Below are 7,294 nucleotides of genomic sequence, written 5' to 3'. Positions count from 1 at the left end.
ATTTGACTCCAATGCAACTGTTTTTTAAGTTAAAAGATCTTACTAAAAAGAGAGAACCAGATCCCTCTGCCAAACAGATTGATTTGTCTTATTTGTTGGTATGGTGTTACTGGGGGGAGCAGTGTTTTGAGCCAGTCTCTCTTCTGTTGTGTTTCTGTATACCTGTTCATCTGACTATATCACACTATTCATTGCTGAGGGTAAGAATGGGAGTTTTTCTAAAGTGTGGATGAATTCTTTGGTCCTGCTGAGATAAGACACAGTGAGTTGCTAACTAAATGTGCTCCAGAACGGTCTGCTTTTGCTTTGTGCCCCTCTGTAAGAGGGTGATGCTAAAATAGCAAGTTTTTCTAATTTACTTCTCTTTACTAGTCCATATTGACCTGTTTATATCTTAGTCTTCCCAGGTATGTCTTAGAGTAATTGGAGTGTGGCAGAAAGAGCATCTAGTGGGTAGTAACGCTTAGATTCTGGTCTCAGGTCTGTGTTACCATTTCCTTTCTTTTTGCAGAGGGGAAAGTGTTTGATAGTGATTCTTCTTTGGGGAAGCAGACTGAGACCTCCTGATGGACTTCATTCCTGTGGCAGTTACTGCATGTACAAAGGATGATCATGTCCACTCTCTGCTCCACTTGGCAGTGTGTGTGTTTAAAAGTGGATTTTGATCTTGAATGTCCCAGTTGAGGTATGTCCATAAACTGGACCCATGTCCAGGAGGTGGCTGTTAAGGTATAGTCTGAGGACCCAAAAGGGCCTGCAAGGGGGTACATAATCCTTATCCATTCCTACTGCACTTCTCATCACTGTTGAAGGGACATGTCTCCCCACTGACTGTGAACCTACATAACAAAGTGTTGCTATTAAATTGCTCTTAGAGGCGTATGAGACTGCATGAAGGCTTTCTTTTAATTAACAATTTATCTGAAGCTAATGAACAAAGCTCACCAGGAGATTATGAATGAAGGGGACGGTATCAAATCTCCACAGAGTGCTGGGGTGTGCTTGAATACTATTCAGCTGCTGTTGTTTATCAGCAAAAGCTAGGAAGTGCTAAGCAACTACCCAGGATCAGATCTCAATTGCTGCTTTGTGTTAAAGCAGTATAATAATTTACTTCAGGCCCTGGCATTGTCAGTCTCATCTTTTCACGATAGAGGGCTTTTTCTCTGGTGTCCTTAGATGTATAGATACGTGTTAAGCTTAGGCAATATTTCACCTACGAAACACTTAACAAGTGCGTTATCTTCGCATCACTTGCAGTTTCTGTTTGCAGCTTTTCTGTAGAGCCTTCAAAGGCCGTGATCTGTGATAAATGTCTGTGCAGGCAACAGAACGGAGATCAGACTTAGCTGAGCACCAGCTTACATTAGAGGTTACTTTTTTTCAGCTTTAGAAAGTATACATAAGCCAAGTAGCAAGCTCTGTCCTGCCTGCAAGGTGAGATCAACTCAGTTCTTCAAAGAAGTAGACACAGACTTCTTAAATCAGTTCTTAAACAGAGTTTAGTTTCTATCCCTAAGCAAATACCTCACTTAATACTGCAGGGAACGAAATTGCTCCTGATTATTAGTTGCAGGCTTGTAGGAATTTCTTCCAAAACAGAAGAAATCTGTCATCTAACCAACAGGAGGACACAGATAAATATAGAACATGCAGAAGGGAGGGTAAAAAGTCCCTTATTGGTGGAGGGGACTACAGTCAGGGCTAAAGCTCCATTCTTTTTGGGACAGTAAGTGTCAAAGTTGAGCATAAGAGTTTCTCACCTCTCTTCTTGCAGGTGCTAACTTACTAACATTGCCAATGCTGTACTGTTTCTGTAGACTTCTTCCTCTCAGCAGGAGCTGACACCACTCTGGGTTGAAAACAACGTCTCCAGCCTGCTGGGAGCCCTTGTGGCAATAAAAGGCCCAAGGCCCAGGGGAGTATCCAAGGTGTGCTTGCATGGTGCTCCTGCTGTCTTTCTCTTCCTTGCCTCCACAAGTGGAGGCAGCCTGGTACACAGTTACTTCAGGGCTGTGCTCAGAGACCTGAATTTTGTTCTGGAGCAGCAGTACTTAAGTCAGAGCAGAATAAGGAAGAGCAATATACTAGTTGCAGTATTGCTAACTTAGTTTCTTGACAACTGTGAGTTGCGAGGGCAGGCAGTGTTACCCCAGGAGGTTGTGGGTTTGGGTTGTGAGCAGTAGAGGGAATGAGGATTTGATCCATCCTTCCACTAGTGTCTGCTTTTCTTTTCCTTGTGCATTAGGATGCTTTCCTTAGCAACCTAAACTCCATTAAAGTAATGCCTAAGTGCTGCTGATTAGCCTTGGTGTTCCCTTCTTACAGAAGAAAAAAGAAAAATGCATGCAGTGCAGAAGAACAAGGAAGCTCTCCTCACTTGCTCTTACCCACAACTGCCTGAGCATATGCCATCAGTTCTGATTATAGTTCCAAGTGGAAGAAAGCCCACAGTTTATGCTTCAGCACAGGACTGATTTGTGTAGTAACAACAGTTCCTGGGTAGGCTCCAAGGAGCCTGGCCTGGTGTAAATATCTCCCACACATTCATCCTCTAGAAAACAAAATCTTTTCTGTAAACTGTAGCACATCTTTATGTAGTCAGACTTGAGACTTCTTCAGGGCTCCTTCCTTTCCCTGAAAGGTTGAGGACTATGGTAAGCAGCAATTCTAGCACAGCCAGCGCTCCTCAAGGGGTGAGTTTGTACTGTGTCTGTGGGACATTCAAGGTGACAGTAAATGCTGGCCTGGGATCTTGATACTGCAGTAAGTGCTGGCTGTTTTGGTACTGGAAGAGATTGTGAACAGTAGAGGGCCATGTCTCTTTGCAATTGAGGTTATTACTTTGTTTCTACTTTAAACAATTTTATGCTTAAAAACTATTAATTATGGTGATGCCTGGGTACAGCCCAAGATTTGGCTGGTAGCAAGCAAGCCACTGCAGAGCTGAAGATTACTCCACAAAGTATTTGTCTTCTTGTACACGAGGCTATGTGTTGAGGTTTCTGGAAAGTGGAACATGAATAAGAATATATGATACAGGTTCAAGGCTTTTCAGAAAGTAGCATTGACTGTAGTGGTCAGACTTGGGTCCGTCCTTTTGTGGTGGGCAAGAGAAGCCACTGCAAGCTGTCCATGCTCCAAAAGGCTTTTTGCTCACAGCCTGCATTGGAAGTGGACAAGGATTAGAGGACCGAGTATTGCAGTCTGTACATCAAGCCCTGTGCAAGTAAGTATGTAATCTGCTTAGTCAAATTGGTGCAGAGCCTTGTATTTGTTAAGCAATTTGGCTTTTGTTTGCAGTGCTTAAGTGTCAAACTCCATTTTTCAGCGCAGAGCAGGCATCTGTGAGGAACCCTAGCCGAAGGCACTGAAATGCTGTAGCATCTTGCCTCAATTGCCAGGCACTTCTGGGAATTCAGTGCCATGAACAGCTGGTTTTATATGAAGCCACTGTGCTGGTATCTGACCCTTTGCAGCATTGCTGTCTGCGCCATTCCTGAATGTCTGGACAAGCTCTGTACACGCCATGAAATCTAAATGATCATGTCTTTGCAGAGGCTGGGTGAGACTGCTTGCATCTGGAAGGACTTGGGCCTGGGAGGACATGGCCATTCTCCAGTTTTATTTCTGCATATAGAGAGGAAGAGATCTGCTCTGTGAATTAGCCATGAAACCCTTACATTAGAAAGGTGGAAGTTTCAGTTTCAGAAATGGTGTTTGTTTGAATCCCAAGCTGTGTGGGGCTTGATTAACAAAAAGGTCAAGGAGATAAAGCTGGATTTAATCCAGTCATGCAAAGAAAACCCTTATCATGATCAGTAACCCAGCCATCTGATGGGTTTCCATCTGCTGGGGTTTTGAACAGCCAGTTGTTTCTTCATAGTGGAAGCTGATGCTTGATGCTCTTGATTAATGCCCTCCTACTTGCTCTCTAAGTTACAGTAGCCTTCCTGAAATTCAGTATGTTTTGCCTTTGCAACAGGGGAGAATTGCTCTGCAATACAGCCTGGTAAATTGCTGTTCAGAATGACAGAAGCGGAGTAAAAGAAAATACAGCAGAAGGTGGGCTCAGAAAAAAGCAAATGATAACTCAAATTTCCATAAAGTCAGAGAAATTGAGGCTAGACAGGACCATTTGCTCACCTATTCTGATTGCTTTATGTGTCAGGCCACGAGTTTTCAGCTGTTTGCTTTCCATATTCAGCCTAGTAACTTGCATTTAACCTATGCAACTGTTAAAATATGCAACACAACCAAAGTGCCACAACTCTGCTAAGTTCTGGTACTACTCTAATGATTTCTGAACCACAGAATGCATTCAGGAAATGGAAAGTGCCTCTTGAAAGTGGTACTGCTTTGAGTAAGGAAGGCAGTTTTGCATTCGCTTGCCACGTGAAATATTTCATGTTACTTCTGCTAATGCCTTTGGACAGGAGATTTTAGTCGTGCATTTTAATGTGGGCTTTGGCTCTTCTGTGCTTTGACTTCTTGTACAGTCTCAAGATGATCCAACAACTGAAGGATAGCCAGTAAAACTCCACTCGCCTCATTAAGCTGTAGCTCTTCACAACCAGCAGATGTTCACAGAGGGCCTAGTGAGAGGTGCTTTGAGCTTTGTTCAAGATCCTTTCAACAAGCCTGAAGGAGCAGTAACAGCACATAACTACAGCAGATGGAAATCAAGAGAGGTGTTTATCGGTGTATTAACCACTCCATTGAAATGTAAGTGGCTTTACTAACCTGCCAGCCTCTATTTTTCTGAGACATCACCCTTCATGTTCACTTTGGACAAACCAGCCAATCTTTAAATAGAGAAGTCACATTTTAAATAAAAAAGAAAGGTCACGGTGGGCTTTTGTTTTTCATTCTTTCACTTCTAAGATGCACCACAAGTATTAATGAGATCCTTGAAGCATGCTGTTCTCTGTAGCAGCACAGCAGTGGGTGTAAGGGTGGCACTTCCTCGTACTGGAAGCTGTCCAAAAGAATGAGTAAGGATCAAAAAGTCTTTCTTTGATCACAGTGATGTGACAAGAGCTTCAGTGGTGCAAGCAATTCAGTGGTTGGTTGGTTTTGGTTTTTTTTTTTCCTAACAGTAGGAATGGTCAACCTTCATCAGACATAGAGTACTTAAAGGCTTCAGCCTGTGAGGATCCTGTTGAACTATGGCTATGTGAGGAACAAGTCATTCTTGTGGCTGTGAAACACTGCGCTTTGAAGGACCAGACCTAACTCGTTGATGGAAAACATACTGCTTGGAAAGGAAAGAGGAAAAGAGGATGATGTGTTAAAATCACTACACATACATAACCATGAATAACGGACAGCACCAGGCACTACAGCTCATCACCCATATACACCACTAGCAAACACAGAGCAATAACTATGTGAGTGCAAGAAAATCTGGGAAAACATTTAGTCTGAGAATGCATCAGCTCAGGCATAGAATAAGTAGAACAGTATGAAGATGTTCCAGTGGGAATTATAGACCTTGTGTTACTGTTGGGGGGGAACCCAACCCACAGAACTGGTTTGGTTTGAATTCTTCCCTCGTTTTCATCTGATCACTAGCTGAAATCAGTAACCAGTTTAGACCACGCATTTTTAATGGTGATAAAAGAATGAATGAGCATTGCCTGACTTTGAGAGGTGCTCCTCTAACAGGTGAAGAAACTAACAGCTAAATTTAGTTGCTGTGTAGATTTTGACTTCGGAGAGTCTGTCAAATACATTCAAAAATATACCACTAGACTCATTTTTTTTCCACCAGAAAGAAGTGGTTATTATGTGGTTCTCTGCTGTCTACTACATTTCCTTTCTCCGGAGTCAAGTTTGCTTTCTTCTCTTATTAAACTGAATCCGGTGTTAACCTTTCAGAATAAGAAAGATACATCTAGCATTATGGTGGCAACAAAGTTTTCCTCATCCCAAGTCACAATTTACTAAATCCAGTAAAAGACTCAGTACCTAAAAAAGAGGTGACTGATCCCTGCAGTGGAATGTAAAATCTGAAGTTTGGTATCTGGGATGCACCTACACGGGAAAAGTCCTCGTGGAATTAAGCACCTCAAACAAGATCCAAAACAAAGAGGGTGGTGAGTATGGAGCAGTCAAGCTCCAGCCAGCAGGAGATGCTGAGGAAAGTGCCTGAACACCACCTCTCTTTCAGGCTTAGGCAGGCGTCTTGAGGTCATGGGAATGTGCTTGCAATCTGTTGTGATCCTCAGCATAAAACTCCCCCTGGAAAGCAGATGACTGACATGCTCCATCAAATAATTTCTCTTTAAGCAGGAGGTGTGACCCTCCATGTTTTTATAACAGTGGTTATAGCACCTGCCCAAGGCCAAGCAGACATCATCCCCTTTTCTTCCTAAAAATGCTCAGATGTGCATCTCTTGAGGCGATGCTCTAGGTTTCTGCCCATCAGAGACAGCTAGGCTGTCCCTCCTGCTGCATCTGTTTAGAGAAATGAAAGTTTGGTGGGTTAGAAAAAGAAAACAAAACTTTATTGGATAGCTGATGAAGAGGAGCAGCTTACGGATATTGTTCACAGGGCAGGCAGGTCCTTCTCACCCAGTACTTAGATCTGACCTGTATTATGCTGGAACAAGGCTGCCCTAAGAGGGTGCATCTCCTTCCTCTGCATCCCTGCACGTGCAGCCTCACAGGTGGGAGAAAGGGTGGGTTGAGAGTTACCTCTCTGTGCTACTCGCTTTGGGAGAAAGACTTCTGATGGTAAAGGGCTTTAGAAGAAAGAGTTGGGGGTGAGACAAGGAAGCATGGAGATGAGGGCAAAGAAAAGAGAGGAGAGGAGAGAAGAGAGGAGAGGAGAGAGAGAGAGGAGAAAGAAAAGAGGAGAGGAGAGAGGAGAAAGAAAAGAGAGGAGAGGAGAGAGGAGAAAGAAAAGAGAGGAGAGGAGAGAGGAGAAAGAAAAGAGAGGAGAGGAGAGAGGAGAAAGAAAAGAGGAGAGAGGAGAGAGGAGAAAGAAAAGAGGAGAGAGGAGAAAGGAGAGAGGAGAAAGAAGAGGAGAGAGGAGAGAGGAGAAAGAAGAGGAGAGAGGAGAGAGGAGAAAGAAGAGGAGAGAGGAGAGAGGAGAAAGAAGAGGAGAGAGGAGAAAGAAGAGGAGAGAGGAGAGAGGAGAAAGAAGAGGAGAGAGGAGAGAGGAGAAAGAAGAGGAGAGAGGAGAAAAAAGAGGAGAGAGGAGAGAGGAGAAAAAAGAGGAGAGAGGAGAGAGGAGAAAAAAGAGGAGAGAGGAGAGAGGAGAAAAAAGAGGAGAGAGGAGAGAGGAGAA

This window comes from Nyctibius grandis, chromosome 3 (genome assembly GCF_013368605.1).
Source record: "Nyctibius grandis isolate bNycGra1 chromosome 3, bNycGra1.pri, whole genome shotgun sequence".
Taxonomy (NCBI): domain Eukaryota; kingdom Metazoa; phylum Chordata; class Aves; order Nyctibiiformes; family Nyctibiidae; genus Nyctibius; species Nyctibius grandis.
Note: the sequence above shows the minus strand (reverse complement) of the source record.